The following is a 23,903-nucleotide window of genomic DNA, read 5'->3' as shown; positions in this document are numbered from 1 at the left end:
CAAATCCTACTTTTTAATAGAAGAAATAGTTTGTTCATCATGAGAGAGTGGAGAAGAAAAAAAAAAGGAAAAACGAAGAATAGGAAAGAAAAAGGATGGGTGAAGGTGGGAAGTTTTTTATTTTTATCATATAGGCATAGGAAATATGATGAGTGAGGGAGACTCGGAGAGAATGGGGAAACACGGGAATGTAAAGGCCTTCAAAACCAAGGTTATCTTCATTAGACAATACACAAATCACATGTAAACCGATTATGAATCGGATAACGAAAACTGAATAGAAACTGGTAAAATTAGACCGTTTGCAAAATAATTCTGATTTTGGCTAATTCCTATCCGATTCGATTTTGCTTTCACCTTATCAAAATATAAACTGCATCGCAACTGAATCGAATAACCAAAACCGCAGCGTTTGACACCCTTATTTGAAGAGGCTTACTCGGATCGTACGTGCTGGCGATCGGGCTCGATAATTGAATGTCCCGTGAATGTCATGGAGGCAATAGTCGTTGTTGTCTCGCCTCCATGTCAGCTCTCTTCACCCTTGCTCTGTATGATTTTTTTTTTGTTGGTAAAATGCTATGTACGAATTACAATAACTAAAAACATTACACAATGCCTTCACATGTTCCCCCATCTCCCTCGAATTCGTTCAGTCGAACTCTCTCTCACTTTCTGGTTCCTCTCTCTTTTGCATTTTTTGCTCGTTCATTGAATCCAAGAATCTAGGGTACTATACGGTTCGATCCATTTCTTGCAGCCATGAATATATTTCGATTTGCAGGCGACATGACGCATTTGATCAGTATTTTGGTATTGCTTCTTAAAATCTATGCCACCAAATCATGTTTAGGTAACACAGATTGCATAGATTATTCATTTCTTCTTTGGTCTGTTGATTGGGGTCTGATACATCCAAGATTCACCGAACCAGTCAACGGCTGCCACGTGTCACAAAGTGACCCGCTCCAGAACCAAGGAGAACCAACCGGGGGTCCCACCCGGGCGCGGCCTACACCCAGGCGCGGCCTCACCCAGGCGCGGCCTGCACCCAGGTGCCAGCCTCACCCAAGCACGGGCCTCACCCAGGCGTGGCCTCACCCAGGCGCGGGCCTGCACCTAGGCGCGGCCTGCACCCAGGTGCTGGCCTCACCCAGGCGCCGGCCTCACCCAAGCGTGGCCTCACACCCAGGCGTGGCCTCACACCCAGGCGCTGGCCTCACCCAGGCGCAGCCTCACCCAGGCGTGGCCTCACACCCAGGCTCGGCCTCTCACCTAGGCGCGGCCTCACCCAGGCGTGGCCTCACACCCAGGCGCGGCCTCTCACCTAGGCGCGGCCTCACTCAGGCGTGGCATCATGGACGCAGACGTGATATACATGGATACCGAGGCCGCTCATCTATGACCCAATCGTGTCACTACAGACTTATGCCACCACCAGGACTCTGGGCCACCGCTTAGAAGTCACGTCACCCAGACGGATTCAAGCATTCATGACGTTATCACCACACGTGAGTATCTATCTGCCAAGGATTTGGATACCACCAGGACACTCCCTCCTGCGGGGAGATGGCCAATCAGGATAGAGCCTTGCTACCCATGGCCTCTATCCACTCAACGGCACACTCGCCATCAAACTGGGACTCTCCATATCATCATACTCCACTATAAAAGGAAAGGTACACCACCCTTAGAGGGGATATCTAAACTCATATTGAATAATCACTATTCATCTGTTTGGTGAGGAGATCTAACTTTGGCATCGGAGAGCCCTAGGCCGGAACCACACCGGTTCTCTCTGTTGACCCCTTGGTCAACTTGCAGGTGACGGCATTTGCAGGACCGCTCGACGATTTCTTGACGCAACAGGGTCTTTGTTGGAGTATTTAATTGTATTCAAGGTTGTTTTCGTTGTAACGGTGGAGCTGAGCTTTTCAAACATACTTCTGGAGATTAGGGATTTCGCTTAAGACGCAGGAGCTCTACGCGTTAGTATTTCTGGCGCGGTACTTAGATCTATTCACGGATTTCATTTCTGTTTATAATGCTGTGATGAAGCTGGTATTCATAGCGAGTTCGGTGGCGATCGTGTGGTGCATGCGGAGTCGTCGTGTAGTTAAGCGTTCGTACGACAAAGAGCTGGACACTTTCCGTCATTATTTTCTTGTTTTGGCGAGCTTTGTATTAGCTGTTTTCGTTCATGAGAAGTTTACATTTCAAGAGGTATTTTCCTTTGTTCCTGTTGCCAATTTCCTTATTTGAATTGGTTACAATTTGCTAAGTGTATTGAGAAGTAGATTTCTTCCTGCCTTTCTTAGTTCATCTCAAGTTTGAATTGTCTTATAGCTGTATAGGGGCATATTCGGCTTACGCTTTTTTTTTTTTTTCTTCTTTATGAATTTCAATTCCCTATTCTGATTTTGTATTTTGAGAAAAAGGGGGAAAAACCATAATCAGTTCACTACATTTCCAGTTTCCAGCCAGCAAGTGCTTGTGACGAGGCCAACCCCTTATGTAAATCTGATACGTACATGCAAATAAAGTTGCTCCTCCCTTTGAGGTGTTGAAAAAACTAGTTGTCTGACTTAAAAGTTGCGTCTATTGCACATGTTTTAGGAACTTCTTGTGATATTATCCTTGGAGTCAATGGATTGGAATTTTTGAAAGTTTCCTGTTCCGAACGTTCACAGCTCGTGATTGTGAATTCAGGTTAATGAGAAGAATCTTGATTGTCCATTAAATTAAAAAATTTTCTTTTCAGTACTAAAACCTATAATTTTTTTTCAGGGAATAGCTAAAACCTATATTTATGTAACTATGATTGCTCAAGTCAATGTGAGTGTTTTAAGCCATAAAGTGGAGCTAGCTGGTGATGTCTCTAGGCTCCAGAGTTTAGACTTGAGCTTTTTGAATATGCTACTTATAGTTTGTCTGATTTTATATGTGCTTAACTTTGTTCCATTAACTACTCAATTGCTTAATTTGCTCTGATGTCTCAGATGTTGTCCAACTGATGCTCTTCATCTGATCACTTGTGCTTTAAAGAGGAAAAATCAGTACCATTAATCTCTAAATACTTTACAAATCCATATATTATTAAGAACTGGGGATACAATGCTCTGTTTCCAGCTACTGATTCATATTTTTCACTATGAATATCCTGTAAACAATGAAATATTTTCAGCATATGGATCATGAAAGAGGTGGAGCATGGTGAAGCCAGTGTAGGAAAAGAAAACAGTCAATAAGAAAATGGAAGCACCAAACTGATTGAAATAGCCCCTGTAAAGACTATGAGAAGAGTAACTTGGCTTGAAGAGAACTGTTGAGAACACTTAAAATAAGAAGTTGGGAGGAAGGGGTGCTAACTGCAACGACTGGATTGTAAGACCTCTATCTGGGATTTGCTAGATAAATAGTGCAATAGCATATGGATTGTAATGACCTTTCACCGGCTAGCATTACTAAAAAAAGCTCCAATAAACAATGGGATGTGTAGCTAATGTTAGAGGGTGGTGCATAGGATGTCACCAAACTAGTGAGTTGCCTCTCTAGTAAACTGTTAGAATTAGCCTATGCCATTGCTACCCACTACCCAGGTGCCTAAAAGGGGGTCTTCCCATGGAAAAGCAGTGACACTGATGCAAAGATAAATACATGAACAAAGGAAAAAGGCATGTAAAGGAAATTTTATATTTCTCAGGACTTTTTACCTATCAAATCGATCCCCACCCACCCCCCCCCCCACCCCCAAAAAAGAAAAAAAATCCATAAGTCAAAATATTGGCGGAATTGAGGATTCATCCCAAGCTTGAGCCATAATTGAGGCCATTGGAATTCTATCTTTTGTAGTTAACTACATATTGAAGGATCACCGATTCCTTAAATATTATGAAATTATTTTTTAGTGTGTTGGTTTTCCATGCTTGTCCGTCCACTTAGCCGCTGCATCCTCTCTCACACAATAAGAACACAGGTGGACACCTGAATGCTGCAATCCACAGCCATTACCTTTGGCTCTGTCTCCCCCTAAGTGACAACCTCTATCCCTAAATCTACCATCTCTCCCATGAGTGCCACTGGCAGCAACTGATGCATAATTCTCCTGGGAAGAAGAATTATAGTCATTAGAATTAGGGGTAATAATATGCTGCAATCTAGAATATGCTTCATTCTTTGAGGGTACAGTTTCTCCAGCTGATATCTGACTCCATGGTTTGTAGATCAGAGTTAGGATTACAAGAACTTTGCAACTTGGAAGTGTGTTCTCTGACATTTTAGCAGATCCAAGATGCTAGTTAGGGGATGAAATATATGACAATCCTTTGAGAGTACTATAGGACTCTCTCAGATATATTACCTTACGTCAGGTTGAAAATACTTTCGTATAACTCAAACACACGGGATATGTTCTTTTGTTCAGATTATCTCTCCTTTAACTCTTCCCAAATTCTTTTAGCACTGGAGTGAAACATCCCATTGGAAGCAATCTGGGGTTTCGTAGTATTCCGTGACCATACCCAGTAATGCAACCTTTGGTTCCAAAACCCTAATTTTGGTTGCTTTGGGTCCACTCAAATGATAGAAGATAATTAAAGAGTATGGCAATTTTGTACATTCAGAAACAGTCCAGCACCTTATAAGTAAAGTAAACTAGTGAAAGGTCCAAACTGTGAATAGAATTTGGAAAGAAGTCTAATATCTAAAAATTAGGGCTTATAAGCAAATATGAAGAATATGCTTCGTCCTCACAACCCTATGGGCTGAACTGTTTGGATGGCTTCCCCACACAGAATAGACGGAAAACTGGTTAAATTAGGGTGTCCATCCACGACAGAATAGGTCCCCACAACTTTCCCACAGCTACTTCTTGCAATTCCTTCCTTCAAAACAGTTGTAAAGAGAGCTTTGTCAAAGAAAAAAGAGAGAGATGAAAAAAATGGAAAAGAAATCACTTTACTGTGTTGGGAATTTACACGACTAAACTTAACAACAGCTTTTAATGCTCACGTTGAGAATTCAAATGACATATTTGTCCCTATATTCAGCTACAATTCTAGTATGAATTTGTAACATAGTTGGTGGCATTCAGACGGACCCTTTGTGTAATAGTTAAAACTTATGGCTTATAAGCTAATATGACAGAATATGCTGCTTCTTCCTCACATCTCTATTGTTATGGCGAAACCAGTTCACATTTCGAGTGAGAGAACTCACTCATATGGCCTCTGATTGGCCTGGAACTTTTCGTGGAGATCGACAACTCAGAGATCTATTGGTCCCAACCAATATTCAATCGAACCAGTAATATATAAGTTAATACTCAGATGGCAAGAACAGATTCAGAAGTGAGTTCAGACTTGGTTCTTGCAATGGTAGTTTCAGTGGATAAAGGCCTACGGTTAGAGTTGCCTCAGACAGGGGTACTCACGCACAAAACCTTAAGACGAAAGGGGACCTGGCCGAGTATAGAGTTGAAGAGGAAAGGAGAGAATAGGAAGAAGAATAGATGAAATGAAGAAAAGGAGGAGGAAGAAGAGATTGACCTGAGGCAAGAAGAGGTCCGAGAAGGAGAGGGGAACCAAGGGCACCGGTTGGCTCTGGTAAACAGGCCATGCGTGCAACAACTCAAAATGAAAACTTCAATATTCAATCTTCATTCTGTCTATTTCATCGGATTGCTTACATATGTAAAAGAAAAGCTCCTAATTACATTCTAAACAAAAATACAACTCAACTTATACTAGAAAACTGGAAAACTATCTCCTACGTATCCAACTCCCAAAATACAAATAGAATAAAATTATAATTACAAGAATAACCCAAAAAAAAGGCCGTACCCAGTGCACAAGGCTCCCGCGTTTAGGGTTTGGGGAAGGTCAAATGTACCATCTCCTACGTATCCAACTCCCAAAATACAAATAGAATTGTTTACACCCAAATTTCGCTCAGAATCTTCGGTCACAAGCCAAAAGGATTGAGACCGAGGGAAACCATAGCGACGCTCGGTCAGATGGCGCATGTCTAATTTAATCGGCCAAAAAGGGGTTGCAGTTATGATCGGTCAGCATCAACAGTTACGATCGGTCAGCATCAACGGTTACGATCGGTCAAGCGGTTACCTTTGTGCATACAGTTAGAGCAAACTCAGAAAGCGTGGGGGTGGTGGCCATGATGGATCCAGCATAGTAACCATCCAATCAGTTATTAACTTATCATATAAATAACGAGGGAAAGATGTGAGCAGGGTATCAATCAAACACCCAAAACTTGCACTTTTACTTATCTTTACTTTTCTTAGCTTTACTTTTAGCAATGGTGTGAACTTAAGGAACTTCGTTTCCAGTATCCTTGTGCTTTACACTGTAGATTGTTCACCTCGATCCAACCACAATAATGCTACTGCATCACCTGGATTGAACCATTCTTGCACTTCCACTCAGGATACTCTTTTGTTGCCTTTTCAGGGGGATCAGATTTAAAATATTGTGTTTTACCTTTAGCGCTGATGTACACTTCAATGACCTGTGTGCATAATAAATAATTAACCATTCAACTTAGTGGCAGTGATTTGCACGTTAACAGTATTGGGCACAGTTACTTTCTGACCAGACATTAATGCAATATAAAGAATTTGAGTAATTTGTCAATTTACTGAAGCCAGAGACAAACTTGAACACAGAGGTTATATTGAAGAACTTCTCAGGCATAGAACATGCTAACAGAAGCACTTACCTCTTCAATCAGGCACAGAACATGCTAACAGAAGCACTTACCTCTTCAATAGAGCACACAGCAACACCAAAACACTTAAATTAATGTACAGCACATCCGTAAAGACCAACATCTGTGGAGAATTCTCAGAACTGTCATCGAAACACATAGAAAGGCTGATAGGACTTGCTATAAATCAATCAAACCCGGCAACTATGTCCTGCAATACATTTGAATCCAGATCTGGACATAATAGAAACACATTTGATGTAGTTCAAATGAACAAAAAGGCCAGCAACAAACCATGCCATAAAACTACACCAAGAATGGATTAATAGGCTTAATTTGAGTGCATAATGGGTTGTAAGGGCCATGAGATTTATATTTTTGGGCTTACTGTTGTAATGGGAAAATTCTGTAAACTCAAATTAGGTATTTAAGTCCTATACGGGATTAAGTAGTTAGTTTCTATTTTGTAATGTTCTAGAATTACTTCTATTTTGAAGAGAGACTTAAGTTGTAAGGGATTCTCCCTACCATACGTCGGAGTTTTCTATTTTGCTTGTTTCCATGCAGTTATAAATAAAGAGCAGGGGATCATTCCCACTGCCCATGATTTGAGAAAAAAGATTAGCCTTGAGCTTGTGAGTTTTGTGAGATACGGAGCATGATTTTGTGGGATTCAAAACAACTCTATTGTGGGATGCAGTAGGGAAACCTTGGTGGGATTATTTCAGTTAGGTGAGAGGTCTAACATATCTCCACTTCTTCTTCTCGTGATCTTGTCTCTTCCTTCAGTTTATTACACTCTAGTTAATATTCTTTCACTGATATTTCTTTTCAGACCTGTTTCAATTCTTGTTTCAGATTCACCTACAGCTCTGTTATCTTCTCTAGTATTTATGGTTCTTTCTAACAGTATTCACAGGTTTTCATACTGTTTTCATGTTAAATCTACAGTCACTATCGATATCCAGCCACTGCTTCTAAATCTCTGAGTTTCTGTGATGTAGATCAAAACCTGAAGAAGAAGAGGCCAAAACCATTGTTCAAAATCTCGCCGAGATCTTGGCGAGATCTCGGAAATCTCGGTAAACTCGAGCTAGTCGAGACGAGATATGATACGAAACTACAAAATGTCAAATCTCGAAAATCTTGATCGAGATTTCGAATATTTCGAGAATCTAAGAGAAATTTCGGTGAAATCTCGAATATTTCGAGAATCTCGACCTCCTCAGTACTCATAGAGTCATAGTAATGTATTGTTGGGACTTGGGAGTTAACACGTGGAAGACCAGGGTAGTAAGGTGTCTAAGACTTATGTATTATGCATTGAACTTAGGTTGGGTGTCTATGTAATATGCATTGTGATGACTTCATTGTATTCTTGTGGTTTTTAGTAGAAACTTTAAGTCTTTAACTATTTCTTACATAATTATTCAATATTATGTGCATAATTTACTTGTTTTACTTGCCAATTATGTCTTATATCATTCAAACAACGTGTAGAATAGGCAATATTACATTAAGGGTTCGGCCTTTACTGCCAAGTGCCAACCAAGGGTGCAAATCCAAAACACTAAATTGGTTGTTTTTTTCTTCATTTTGAACCTTTAAATATATTTATTAAGCTTAAAACAAGCTTACCTTAAAGTTTCGGAGCCAACTATGGCCATATGCCACCGAAACATAAAAAAAAATACACTGTCTTGCCGAGATCTCGGAAAACTCGACCTGGTCGAGACCGAGTTTTAGAACCTTGGCTAAAATAGTGTTGACATTACTGATCACATGAACACTGTCACAGCCCCTTGGTGTGATATTCCTAGAAGAATCGGAGGAGCAAAATAGTCTTTTGATTATTAGTGATTCACGTCTTTAAGTGAAGGGTATAATTGTCTATTTATATTACCAATATTTGATTATAAGTTGCTGGTCGATGGTTACTTATAAAGGTGGGGACCCCATGACTTAAGATATGACAAGAAGGATCTCCAGTGGGGTCCACAAGAAGAGGAGGCCGGCTGCACTTCACGAAGATTTGAAGACTTTATAGAAGATTCAATTTAGTTTCTATTTTTATGCAATATTTAGTTTCTAAATAATAGTTTCTATTTCATATCTTTCCAGTTATTGAATTTTGTTAGTTTCTATTTCCAAGTAGTTTCTATTTTTGTTAAAGCTTGAGATGCAAGTTATGCTTTTATTTATATGTTACAGCCCTTAGAGGCTCCCCACGATTTCTATAGTGAATGAAAATTGCTTTCAGCAAATTATGTTTCCTTTCTCAAGTGATGAATGTGACTTGAAGGGTTGAGAAACCTGGCTGAGAGAGCCGAAGCATCTTTATCCCTTTTTTCTCCTATCTTCTTCCTTTCCCTTCCTACCCTGCTCGATATTTGTTTGTGACTGCTGCTGAGTGTTCAACTGCTCTGCTGCTATACTTGGGTCAATATTATTCCACTGCTACTGCATCTGTGAAGGACCAGAGATCAACCCAAATCACTGCTGGAGTAGTTGTTGCTGTTCAGAGACAAGAAACCTTCTTCTCCATACCTGCCAGCTACCCCCTTTGCATTCCCCTGTTGCTGCAATCGAAGGACCTGAGTCCAACATCCTCTGCTCCATGGAAGGTGGTATTTGGAAGGTTGATTCAGACCTGCAAGAGGTCCACTCGACCCCAGTTGCAGAGCCCCCTGTTGGCTGGATTGTTCTACAACACAGATCAGCTAATTTGAGTCGTACCTTCTATTTTCATTCTTCCTCCATCACGACTTCTAGCCATCAAGATTGACCCAAACTTGCAGACACAGCTTCTACCATTTAGGTCTACACTCAGTTGCAATTGGAGCCCAAGATCAGCTCTGTTTGAAGGTTTCCCTTAACCTTCTAATTTGGTGTTTCCCTGATAATTCAACATCCAGCCATCAGAACTGAACCAAATTTTGAGCCAAGGATCCTTTTAGCAACCCCTACGCTCGACCCAAGTTTGATCACCATCACATGGCTGGTTTGGTTGGAAACCTTAAGTTTCTAATTCTGAGTTTGTTTTTATTTTTTAATTATGTGGGTTTTTTGGGACTAGTATTATGTCTTACATTATTCTGTCATAGTTCAAAAACTTGTATTTTGGTGACCGAAATTAACAAATTTTCAACCGAAATAGTACATTTTCCCCGAGTTTTGCTTGGCCATTTCAGGGGGCAAACAGTCAAAATTTTCTACCAAAATGATTAAAATTTCGACGAAACAGTGCATTTTTGTGACCGAAATTAGCAAAATTATAACCGAAATGACTGAAATTATGCTGCTTCGGGGTTTTGTCTCAGGCATGTCGAAACTAGCGAAAATTTGCCGAAACTATGGTTTCTGTTCTTGTGTCAACAGTGTGTCTAATTTCTTAGCTGCCTCTGCAAGTTGCCTATCTCAGTTTCCAAAGCCTGATTGTTACTATATTACTTGATCTTCTAAACTGGACTTGTTACTAAATACTTCCAGTTCTATCTTCTGATCAGTCTTGTTTCTAATTCCTTTCTTCAGTTTTGCAGGTTTCTAAAATCAGTTTCTACTCTTAGGGCTTTATACTGATGGGTTTCTAATTTCTGAAATTTGTTACTAAAACTATCAGAGCCTAATTCTGTATTTGACATACTTTCTAATTCTGTTACAGTCCCATAACTCCAAATCCAGCCGTTGGATCTTGACCAGGTTTTGAGGGTTTGTTCACCATCCTTACTGGGACACTTGACCCCCAGTTCTGTCCTCATCAGATTGACTTAATGTGAGATATAGAAAATCTCTTGATTCTGGTTTTATTTCTGCCCTGTGATTCTGGATTCAAATGAGGTTTTCTAACCCTATCTCTTAGGTGATTAGAATTCCCTATCTATTTGGCATCAGAGCCATGGAGGGATGGCAGACGGAGTCGATGGTTGCTGAATTCTACTACCCACTGAAGGATGATTGTGCAAGTCTTATTCAGCATCATTACCAAACTCGTGGATGAGTTTTTTTCAAGATGGGGAGAGTTGACGTAGTTCAAATGAACAAGAAGGTCAACAGCAAACCATGCCATAAAACTGGACCAAGAATGAATTAATAGGCTTAGTTTGAGTGCCCAATGGGTTGTATGAGCCATGGGATTTATATTTTTGGGTTTACTATTGTAATGGCCAATTTTATAAGCCCAAATATTAAGGATTTAAGTCCTATGCGGTATTAAATAGTTAGTTTCTATTTCGTAATGTTCTAGAATAGCTTCTATTTTTAGGAGAGACTTAAGTTGTAAGAGATTCTCCCTCCCATACATAGGGGTTTCCTGTTTTGCTTGTTTCCATGAAGTTATAAATAAAGAGTAGGGGATCGTACCCACTACCAACGATTTGAGAAAAAAGATTAGCCTTGAGCTTTGTTTTGTGGGATTCAAAATTGCTCTACTGTGGGATGCAGTAGGGAAACCTTGGTGGGATGCCAAGTTTGGAGTTGGTGGGATTCCTTCTCCACAGTTAGGTGAGAAGCCTAACATATCCTTTCTTCTTTTCTTCTATTCTTCTATCTTCTTCATCTTCTTTGTATTCTTCTATCTTCTTTCTCCAGTTATTAAGTTCAGTTTCTAAACTCTACATGATACAGTTGGTTCTGAGATCCTTTCTGAACATCAACCACTGGTTCTAGTCATGTTGTTTCTGAAGTTCTGCTGAGAAGAAGTTATAGTATTACACTTATTAAACAGGGTTCAATTAAAGTTTCTAAATTCCTGAAGTTTCTATTTCCAGATCTGCACTTTTTAATTCCATCTATTGTTACTGCAGGTCCTTACTTCAGTTTGTAAACCTGATAAGTTGTTACTTTCTATTTTGTTCCCGTTACTAATTCCAAGTATGTTTCTATCTGAGTTTGATTTCTATTCTGCTTTTTAAATTTCTGAGTCACTAAGCTGTTTTCTATTTTCTGAAACCTTCTATTGGGCTTAAGTTTCTACAGTCTCACTATAATATTTGAATTTGAGTTGCTATTTTGGGGCTACCTGCTATTTTTGAGGCCCCTTTGAAACTCCAGATCCAACCATTGGATCCTAATCTCATTTTGAGGGTCTGTTACTGTGGAATTCCGTGAATATTGGCTTGATCAATGTGGTCATAGCCCAGCCTTTATTTATAATATTGAAATCATATGACAAAACTATAACTAAGCAATGTGGGACTAAAACCCACATACAAGAATACCCCCATGGACAGATTTACCCTTGGACCCATATTACAACACTCCGCCTCAAGTTGGTGCATACATATCAAACATGCCCAACTTGCTAATAATAGGAAAAAACAATTTTGTACTGATTCCTTTGGTGAGGATATCAGCCAACTGTTCACTAGACTGAATGAATGGAATAGAAATAATTCCTTGTTCCAACTTCTCTTTGATAAAGTGCCGGTCAATCTCAACATGTTTGGTCCGATCATGTTGGACTGGGTTGTGAGCAATGCTGATTGCTGACTTGCTATCACAGTAGAGTCGCATAGGAAGATTAGCACTCATCCCCAAATCTTGAAGAAGCCCTTTGAGCCAAAGAAACTCACAAATACCCTGTGCCATAGCTCGGAATTCAGCTTCAGCACTAGATCGAGTTACAACAGCTTGTTTTTTGCTGATCCAAGTAGTTAGGTTACCTCCAACAAATGTGCAATATCCAGATGTGGACTTTCTATCATCAGGACTGCCAGCCCAATCTGCATCAGTGTACGCTTCTATCCGTAGGTGGCTGTGTAGAGAGAACAATACTCCTTTCCCCGGAGCTGACTTGAGGTAACGGAGAATTCTGTATGCTGCTTCCAAGTGAGAAGAGTGAGGGTCATGCATGTATTGGCTGACAAGGCTTACAGCAAATGTGATATCTGGCCGGGTATGTGAGAGCTAAATCAATCGACCTACTAATCTCTAATGGCTTGCCTTTGTTCACTGGCTCACCTTCCTTACTCTTCAAATGTGTTTTGGGCTCCAGAGGGGTATCTACTGGTTTACACCCAAGCATCCCTGTTTCTTTCAATAAATCCAAGGTATATTTCCTTTGAGAGAGAGATATGCCTTTAACTGAATAGGCAACCTCAATCCCTAGGAAGTACCTCAATTTGCCCAAATCTTTGACTTCAAACTCCGTGCCCAAATAAGCTTTCAGCTTCTGAATCTCATGTGCATCACTGCCTGTAATTACTATGTCATCAACATAGACAATCAAAATGGTAACTTGCTGTCCCACTCTTTTAACAAACAATGTGTGGTCTGCATTACTTTGCTTATACCCATATGCGATCATAGCCTTGTGGAATCGGCCAAACCAAGCCCTTGGGGATTGCTTCAGACCATACAGGGCTTTCTTTAACTTGCACACTTTCCCCCGAGTCTCTAAAGAGGTAAAACCCGGGGGTACTTCCATGTAGACATCTTCTTCCAAGTCTCCATGTAGGAAGGCATTCTTCACATCGAGTTGTTGGAGTTCCCATCCTTACTTTACAGCACAAGAAATGATGACCGGTACAGTATTCATCTTCGCTACAGGAGCAAAAATCTCTTGATAATCGATTCCTTGGGTTTGAGTGAACCCTTTGGCGACCAATCTCGCCTTGTATCTCTCCACAGAACCATCAGCCTTGTGCTTCGCCACAAAGACCCATTTATAACCAACAGGCCTCTTCCCATGTGGAGAACTTACCAAATCCCAGGTCTGATTTTTCGCAAGGGCAAGCATTTCTTCATTCATTGCCTCCTTCCGTTTTGGTTCGGCTATTACTTCCTGCCAAGTGTTCAGTATAGAGACAGAGAACAAAGAGGATATGAAAGCATGAAAGGCAGGAGTTAGAGAGTTGTAGGACACAAAATTTGAGATAGGATGTTGAGTGCAACTTCTTTTTTGTTTGCGAACAGCAATGGGTAGATCAAGACTAGGATCAAAAGGGGGCTTACCAAAAGTATGACTAGGAGCAAGATTTGGAGTAGGAACAGATGCCGATTGCGTAGGTGGTGCAACAGTGGTGGTTTCTTTCTCTTTGTACCGAGGACCATCTATAGGAAAATCAGTTCCCCGAGTGTATTTTTGCTTCACAAGTCTCTCCCCTTGCACTTGTTGCTCAATCTGTCCCACTTCTTGTTCTTGGCTTGTAACTCCATCCTCTAGTTCAATAGAAACATCTTCAATGGTTGGTATCTCAACATCTAAAGGAGTAATCAGCGGGACCTCTTCATTACTTTAAGTTGCCCCCTGCAGAGGTACCGGTGGTGGAAAGTAAGCTTCCGACTCTCGAAAGACAACATCCATGGTGACCAACACCTTACGGGTAGGAGGATGGTAGCATTTATAGCCCTTCTGAGTTGGTGAATAACCAAGAAAAATGCACCGTAATCCTCTGGGATCAAGCTTACCATGGACGTGGTGATTTCGTGCAAACACAACACAGCCAAACACTCTTGGGGGCACCACAAAGGTGGATTTACCAACCAACATATCCAAGGGACAGTGGCCACCCAAGACACGAGATGGAAGCCGATTGATGAGGTAAGTAGCTGTAAGCATGACATCATCCCAGAAACAAGGAGGGACAGACATGGTGAACATAAGGGAACGAGCTACCTCCAGTAGATGTCTGTTCTTGCGTTCAACCACTCCATTTTGAGCGGGAGTGTCAACACAAGAAGTCTGGTGTATGATCCCATGGCTGTCCAAATAGGAACGGAAAGCACCATCCATATATTCCTTGCCATTATCTGAGCGAAGAATCTTCACCTTGGCATCAAATTGCGTCTGGACCATCTTGTGGAATAACATAAAACAATTGAACACATCATTCTTGCTATGCATCAAACAGACCCAAGTCGTCCGGCTAAAACAATCGATAAATGTGACAAACCATCGAAACCCAGAGGTAGAAACACAACGGGCAGGGCCCCAAACATCAGAATGAATTAAACCAAGAGGACTCAAACTTCTATTATCTAAAATAGGAAAAATACTCCGAGTTTGTTTTGCCAAAGTGCAAGCATCACAAGAAAAATTATGTTTATTACATTGTTTCACCAGACTAGGAAATAAAGCAGATAAAACCCCATTCGGGGGATGGCCCAAACGTGCTGTCTGTTTCCAAATCCTGAAATAAACAATGAGTTGGATAAAAGATTACTTTGCAGTTTAAATCCTTAGTATAATTTGTCCATCTTCCAGAAATCAATTCAATCGGGTCCTTTTATGGGTGAAATTAGACTGATAGGGCCACGTTTCATCAGAAGGGGTCATCTTCAAATTTGGCCCATAAGTCACCCGAAAATTAGTCACAAGGACAGACAAGCGTGCTGGACAGAATTACATTAACCTCAATGTAATATCCAAAATACATTTACTTCCAGAATGAATTAGGGTCTTGAAATACATGTAGGAAGTTCTATCAGACTATTTTGTACCCATATAAATTTAAAATCCTAATCCTAAGCCATTTAAAAACTCTGATTTTTACAAAAACGATGCATAGAAAAATCTGTGCAAATGTGTGCAGGAAAATATCAAGAATCACAGTCTCCTAAAGACTATCATCCTTGCTAAAGACGCAATACAAGGTCTTAGAATACGATCCTATAAAATTAATCTCTCATCATGGTCTATAAGCTCTTACCCTAGGCATAAACTAAATTAGGTTTAGAAGAACTTACTCTTTGTTTTTGCAGCCCCAAATTTACTTTAACTCTCTAAGCTTTCACTTCTTCTATCCTTCTTTTCTTTCTCTTCTTCTTCTTTTCTTTTCTTTCTCTCCCTTTCTTTCCTTGCTTCCACGATATAGATTTTGGGGTTTCCCTTAGAGTCCCCCTTTATACTTCTTTCTCCTCTTAAACGGTTACTCTCTCTTGTCCATCTCTCACTCACTCTCTCTCCCTCTCTCTCTTCTTATTTCTTGAGATGACTCTCTTTCCTTCCCTCACGAAGGTTCTCACCTTCTCTGTCGGATTCCTAGTCTGTCTCTATCTTCTTAATTCGAGATTTAATCCCTTTTGTTTTATGTTATTATTTATTTTATTTTTTGGTTAATATCTCATCCTAAAATCCTAGTCTTTCTCTAACTTAGAATTCGTGAGATTTCCATTTTGTTTTTTTTTTTTTATATCTACTCTTAGAATCCTAGCATATCTCTACTTTCCTTTTTTTTTTTTTTTTTTTCCTTTCTTTGCACCATTCCACTTTGATAAGGTGGGGCCCATAACATCCCCTTCCATCAAGCTAGCCGAACTCTTTATCTCTCCTCAATTTTGGTAAAAAGTAAAAGAATGAAAAATTATACTAAATTTGATGTACACAAGATCTGAACCTTGTACCTACCACAACCAAGCAACTCCAAAGTCCAAACCAGTAAGCTATGATTACATGTATTTACATGTAATTTTATAAAACAATACTTTTTGCATTAAAACACATTTAATGACGAAAATAATAAACTCTAATTAATCATATAGCATAATTACCATAGTACCCCTAGGATGAAATTACTATTTTACCCATAAGGTTAAGACTTAGGGTTTCTGAAATCTGGGGTTTCGCATCTGTGGTGTTTGGAGTGATCTCTATGGTGTCTGGAATGATCTCTATGGTCCCTATGACTTCTGGAATGATCTCTGTGATATTCATTCCTTCCCAGAGTTCCTCAAGGGGATCATTACTAGCCCTAAGTGGGGTATTCCTCTGTTCTTCTAATCGAGTCACTTTTTCATTTAACTTCTGCAACATGTCCATGATTACTACCATGGGATCAGGTGGGGGTGGTAGTGTGGGGTCCACAACAAGGTTGCCATGTTCATCCATGGCTTTGATACCAATTTAATGTAGTCCAGGTAGGAATTATTCCCACTAGGAACCAGGGCAATAGGATCACAACCAAGGCTGGCTGATGGGGTTAGGGTTTAGTAATTTTAGGGAAAAACTAGGGTTAGGGTTGGATGTTGAAGAAAAGGTTTATAGGGTTTTAATGGGCAGGTCTAGGGGGTTATTATGGTATAAAAAGATTAGGGCTTAGATGAGTTTGAAAATTCTGTAAATTAAGGCAGAATTGACCTATCGGGTTTTGGGTTTTAATGGAGTAAGGTGATGGAGAGGTGAGGGTTGGAATAAAGGGCTGGGTTTTGGATCGAGTGTAGGAGGGGATGAATGAAGGACTCAATGGAAGTTTGGGGATGATCTGATTTTAATGGAGAAGTTGCAAGTTTAATGGAGGGGGATGGAAGGCTGGTTTAATGATCTGATTGGGATCGATGGAAAGAGGGCAGGTCTAGGTTAGAAGGTAAGAAGTAGAAGGTGTAAACAGAAACTTTGAATCAAACTTACTGGTTTGAAGAACTCAAATGCAACAGCTTGAAAATTGAAGAAACCTCCCGATCTTCTCGATGCAAGGAGTCGCAGGAGTCCACCCACCTTATCCACCTTGAGATCCACAAGGATGTAACCACTCAGAGAGCAATGGCAGCAATGGCAGCAAGCTTGAAAGCATAAATTGAATAATTGAACTGTGGGGGAGCCTCCCACGATTTGCTTATTTGTTAACCAAAATTGAAATCAAATCCTACTCAGACTAGGACCTATAATCCTAATCTGATTCTTAATTACAAATAGAACATTCAGACTTGTAGTCCAAATCTGATTGCAAAAAAAGGTTGCCTACTAATGGAAATCGTGGAGGGGAATTAAAATAATTAAAAGCTAAAAGACTAATTTGCCCTTAATTAAAATGCTGGAAAAAAAAAAAAAAGTATAAGAAGGCTCCAACGAAAAACAAAACTCAGCAGCCTTCTCAGGGCTTCTTCTTCTTCCTAGGGCTTGGACATGCATCAGTTACCCAACTTCATAGTTTAAAATCTCGTTTTGGTAGGCCATTTCAGCCTGACCAAAATATCCGAGATATCGAGATTCCTGTGAAATTTTCGCCGAAATCTTATCCTTTTTCGTGCGATATTTTAGTTGGCCGTTTCAGTGGGTTTTGGGCCAAATTAAGGCCTGATACTTCATGGAAACCCTATTTAGGGCTATATAAACATATGTTTAATGTTTATATTGCAAAAATAGTCACCCAAAGTGGTGTTTTGGCTTTGCACCCTTGATTGGTAGTATACGGTCGGATCCTAATGTATGCTTACACATTGTCTAAGTACTAGAAGATATAATAAGCAAGTTAAACGAGTAAATCATACAAACATAGAGTCAATGAGTCATAGAATTAAGTACATAATTTGGATGTCAATACACTTCTCTATTTCAAGTGTCTACTAATAATAATTACTACGCCGTCTAGGATTGATCCCACTCATGGTCAAATGGAGCCGACGTGCATTGTCCTCTGACTGTAGGACAAATGAATGTCATGTCATAGTCTTAGAGAAGAAACGAGTATAATCCTCCATAGTTGCCATGTAAATTATCATCGACATTCTGAAGGTAACCTATCCTAGGATATGAGTCACCAAACTGTGAAGAACTACCCACTGATCCACTGTGATATGATGCTGCTGGCAGCATGTACAGCTTGTGGGTTGGGTAAGAAAAGATGTCGTCCACATTTTTGGAGAAAGGGGTTTTACCTGAAACAGTGGAGCAATCTTCAATGATGTGCTAGGAAGCTTCAATGATATTTTTCCAAGTGATTCCGGCGTTGATGAGGTGAAATATCGAAGAAGAAAGCACAAAACAGCAAAAACCAGGTTAAAAAGTTGAAATGGGAGTCTCTGGAAAGCCACAAGCAGCCGAAATTTATACTTGGACTTTGTAACATCTCAGCAAAATTTTGGCGAGATGCTACAAACTGCCGAAATTTCGACCAAATTTGGTATTTTTTCATTTCGATTATACATTTCGTCTCAGTCACACTGAAATTCCCGAAATTTCACCTAAATTTTGCCGAGATTTAGTACTATGACCATCTTAACTTGACCATTCTACCAAAAAATTAGTCCCATCAGACTGGTCTTTTCTAGAATCTCATTAACATTTGATCTATTGTCTATAACTGTCAATGAACAAGATATCTGATATTCAAAACACCACAAACAGTTTCACGACAACCAACACAGCAGGAATAAAACCATATCAGAACCTCAAATCGATAGAAATAATCCATAAATATGGAAATCAATAGCAAAAAAGGAAAAGGAAAGAATTATCACGGTTTATAATAACAGGATTGTCTTCCATAGAAGCAGAAACTGACTTTGTAATTCCGTTATTTGATGTCGAACATTTTTTTGTACAGTTATAGACCAAATTTCTGTACATTAGTTCTGGAGATGCTTGGATATTTAGTGAATTTTAATTGTGTGTGTGGACCTGCTTCTTAATTGTTGTACAACTCTGGTTTTAATTTTGGACCCGTTGGTTTCCTATTACTCATCTCATTCATCTTCTAACAAAAAACTAAATTTCTATAGACTGTTCAACACATTGAGCATGCTACGATTCTGTTGCAGATATTCTGGGCTTTCTCTATATATTTGAAAGCAGTTGCAATTCTTCCACAGTTAGTTTTGTTGCAGAGAGGTGGAAATGTGGACAATTTGACGGGCCAATACGTCTTCTTTCTTGGGTAATGCATTTGACTTTATCATCTTTATACATTTGAATTGCTTTCAATGAATATTTTTTTCTGGAATTAATACTGTACTATTATGGTTGTTATCCAGTGGTTATAATGAAATGATAAATCATTCTCAAATTCAGTTATCACCCTGGAATTGTTTTTCTCGTTGATTGCTATTGGTGGGGTTTTAGTTCTTGGGTATATGGGTCTAGGTTTGCCAGACAATCATAGATTCTATTAAATAGATCTCCACCAAGCTTTAGCATGATCAGCCAATCGCAAATAAGCAAATCTGATCTTCCGTGCTTCTGTCAAACCATGCCGATAAACATATTCTTCCAAAGAATCTATCCAATCAAGGAATAGACATGGATTTCTTTGCCTGGCAAAGTAAAAAACATCTGGATTCATTCTCTTTGCCAGTCTGAGTTCTGATACCAAAAATGATGAAAACCCGAGAGGATAAGCAAGCCAAGATCGAATTTGGAAGAGAATAAAGATAAATAGATAAGTTGTAGATGAAGATAGATAGGTGGCAGTCTAGAGTCCCACTAGTTGCCCAACCGCCGGAGTTCCATCGAGGCCACAATCGAAGGAGTCCTCCTTGATCCCACTTGAGTCTCACAAGCAAAGGTTTTCAAAGATAACAATTTGTTTTCAATTCATGGTTGCCTTTTGGGAGCAGCTAAGACTTACATTATAGAGATAGAAACCTTGAGTACAACAAAATAATCATTAAAGAGACCCTTAGAATTCCAAAACCATTTTGGAATTCCCCATACATAGGTAACAATTCCTAGACATGGAAAACTACCCCCAAGACCTAGAAAGTTGTTCCCAAGATATAGGAACTACAAACAAGACTGTGAAAACTGCTAATGGAAGGCACTTAATGCTGCCTTGGATTTCAAAACGATAAATACTAAAAACTAGGAGATACTCTAGTGACTATTATACTTCTACCTAGAAATATGAAAGGACTCTTACATAATCCAAGGAAATTTGAAAATAAGCTACTACTAAGCCTGATCCCGTATGCCTTCTTGCACCCACATTTTAGGCCCATTACAAAGAAAACACATGGAATCAAAGGTCCAGTGTATACATAACCCCACCCAAAGCTTATTTCCAATAAAATAAGCCCGTTATGTGACTTATCTACATCACCTTCCCTAGTTTATTAGGTGAGTTTGTCTCAAGTGCAAAGAACTGCAGAATACAAAGCTAAATGGGGCTTGCCATTGTTTCTAGCTAGGGCTGTTGGTGGTGAGGAAGAGGGGGGGGGGGGATCACTCAAAATTTTACTGTTAGTTAAGATCTTCCTAAGCAGGACTTTAACCGATGGACAATTTGGTTCAGATTTCAAATTGCTTCTCCTTTTACCTGTATTGTCCTTGGTACTTTGAGTTGCTGATCCACTATGGCTTAAGAAGATATAAGGCTGAAATGAGGAGTTCCACTGCCATTCGGGACATATTCTGCAGTTCCTGCCGGTTCAGTGATTCCAGTGCTTTCTTATTCCTCCACTGTCGGTTCAGTGGTTCCAGTGCTTTCTTATTCCTCCATTATAAGCTTTCTAATTTTGTAGGGTGGAATGCTGAGAAGTTCGATGTGACATTATATTCTCATCTATAGTGGGAAACGAATGTAGCATATGGAGTGGTTAGTCATATTGTATTGTGTATTGATAAATATCTTACTCCATTTGCATTTCTGTTAGTCTTACATGTATATTTTTTTTCTATATGGTACATACTGTTCCTGTGTGGGTATCTGAGGCTGACTGCTTGGATGAAACCCAAAGAAAAAGGCCTCACTAACTTTGATGAGATGCATGTATGGCAATCACCTCAAGCCCTCACTTTTGAGTCTGGGTCGTCCACCAGAGATGTAAAGCATGTCCTTATTGTTAGGAAAACATAGGACACTAATGAACTAGGCGCTTATTAAACAGACACTTCCAACATCCAACTGTTAATCTGCATTTGTATATGTCTTTTACGTAGAAACGTCTAGATAGTTATTACGGTGCCACTTTATTATTTATGTTTACAAAGAACACTTTCATGTGTGAATACATTTAACTAGACCTTGAAACTTTGGTTCTGCTGTCCCATACTCGTCTAGTGTTTTGATGACAAATTCTTTAAGTTATTGGATCTTACTGAAACTATTGTAGTAAATTTGAAACTTGCAAGCCAGTATTTTTTTCCAACACTATTGCAAAGTTCCTGCATATTGTCAAGAAAGGCTCATGCAAAGGCTAAAAAACCTCATTCTTCTGGCTGCATAGATCAGATAATCTTTGTATGAGCGTGCTAACAGTGAGTTTTATGGCCTCAGTTGTTCAAAGGGTTTTTGGTTCTAACAATCTATTTCTTCTTCTCTCCTTTTTTTTTGCTTCTGTCATCTGCGTTTAGGCTTACTTGGGTGTTTATCTATGCATCTCTGTCCTTTATCAGTAAAAGACAACATATAATGATAAAAGAAAGTTCATGATAAAGATCTATCCTGTGCTAAAATCCCTGTAAGACCTAAACCTTTCAGATAAATTATCTCTCCTAGCTCTGCCTTGTGCTGTGATGAGTGATGACTTGGCTGATCTAGACAGTCCATCACATAAGGGGTCTTTTGGATTGTGATATGGTTGGTCCTCTGATCGATTTCTGCTTTATGGTCCACACATGTATCGGTCTTCTCTTTTTTGAGTACCAAAAGAATGTATCAGTTTTTTCACCATGCACAAGTTTCAAAGTTTTTAATTGAGAATCACAATCAGGGGGCTTCCTTTTGCACTTGGAGAAGGGCCACTGGGCTGAAATCCATCTTAAGAGGAGTAAAATGGACAATACATGGAGCCCCATGAGGCTGCAAATGGATCATTTCAAGTTCACCCAGTATCTTATGCCTAGCTGTCTCCAGGCAAATTATTTGAATAGAAGTTTCTCTTCTTAACATAGTTGTCAATGCATCGCCAAGACGTTGCCTAGGCGTCTAGGCGGATCTCTAGGGGCCTAGGCGACTGCCGCCTTAGTGCAGGGCGCCTTGCACTGGTTTAATTGGTATCGGACCAGGTTCTAGCACTTATTAGTAAATGTTTTTATATTTGTATTTCATTTACTTAAGATATTATTCATAAATAAGCAAATACCCCCTTATTTGAATCCAATAAAAATAGTTAAAATCAAATTCCAAAAGATAAAAAGTCAACCTTCCAGTTCAAGAACAAAAACTGGATTTTTGGCGGTAGGTGAACTTTTCAACTTTCTAATGTGAGTTTTTTCTCAAATCTAAAAATTCCATAATGATAAAACATTGCTAAAAACCTAAAATGCGATAAAATATTTATTTGTTTTGATATTTAAAAAAATATTTTCATTCAGAGTGATTTTGACAGCATTTACGCACACCAAATAAGGTTTGATCAGAACATAACTCCTTCAATATAAATCAGATTTAAGCAATTTTGGATTTGTTGGAAAGCTGTTTTTGCGCTCTACCTAATACAAAAAGTCTCATGTAAAAATAAAATCATTTGATCAGTCAAACTTCTTAGAGAACAATAACATTTCTCTAAATCGAGAGCAGTTTAATTGCTTATTGATAAGATCATATTTTCTAAGGACAATATAAACAAAATGTATGTTTTGATTATTTCAAACTTCCACTAGCTTGCTTCTTCAGTTCTGTGCTGATTTTTGATGACTTTATGTGGCTTAATATTGATTTTTCATTACATGATGTGACTTGATGTTGCTTAATATTGATTTGTTTATGACTTGATGTGGCTTAATGTTGATATAAGGTACATATTGTGGCATACTAAATAATGTTAGAAAATAGGGGAAATAAAAAATAACGCTTGGGCGCTTTGGTTGCCTAGGCATCGCCTAGACAAGCACCTTGCCGCCTAATCGCTTAGGCACCCCTCCACCGTCTTAGGTCGCCTTGCCAACTATGCTTCTTAAGTTCTTAATCCAAGTCTTTATCTGTGCAGTCTACATCCTTAATTAAATCTACCGTTACTTCACGGAGCCGCATTTCGTTCGATGGATATGTAAGCTATAATGATTACATATATAGATTAAAGATAATATGTTTGATGGAACAACTGACACACATTCTTACCTTTTCCTTCTTATGAATTGGATTGCAGCTGCCATATCTGGTCTTGTCCAGACAGCTCTTTATGCAGATTTTTTCTATTATTAATTTGTAAGGTAAATATCAACATGCAACATATTCTCATTGCACTTTGGGCTCCATTTGTCTTATCTCAAAATAACCACGAGTAAAATAGAGCGGAAATATTTTACTTCCCCTACCATATTTTACAGGCTTTGCCATCTTGGGCATAAAATAGTGGGCCCTACTGTAGAAGTTTATGTGTCTTCTTTTCACTCCTGATTAAACAAACTCTATAATTAAAAATTTTGTATACCATCTTTTACTTCTGCCCATTTTACATCAAGGCATACGGAGGCTTTATGAAGATGGGTTCAAAAGTGAATTAAATCTCATTCAATTTTTTTGCAGCTGGAAGAACAATGCGAAGCTTCAGCTGCCTGCTTGAGCCAGTTGAGGATGCAAACCATG

The 23,903-nt window shown here is 39.3% G+C and overlaps 1 pseudogene; it reads left to right on the top strand.

The window, feature by feature from the left end:
- Positions 1 to 762: 762 nt before the first annotated feature.
- Positions 763 to 23,903, top strand: LOC122639622 (annotated as a pseudogene).

The sequence above is a fragment of the Telopea speciosissima genome, chromosome 9 (assembly GCF_018873765.1).
Source record: "Telopea speciosissima isolate NSW1024214 ecotype Mountain lineage chromosome 9, Tspe_v1, whole genome shotgun sequence".
Taxonomy (NCBI): Eukaryota; Viridiplantae; Streptophyta; class Magnoliopsida; order Proteales; family Proteaceae; genus Telopea; species Telopea speciosissima.
Note: the sequence above shows the minus strand (reverse complement) of the source record. Positions and strands in the feature narration are given on the sequence as shown.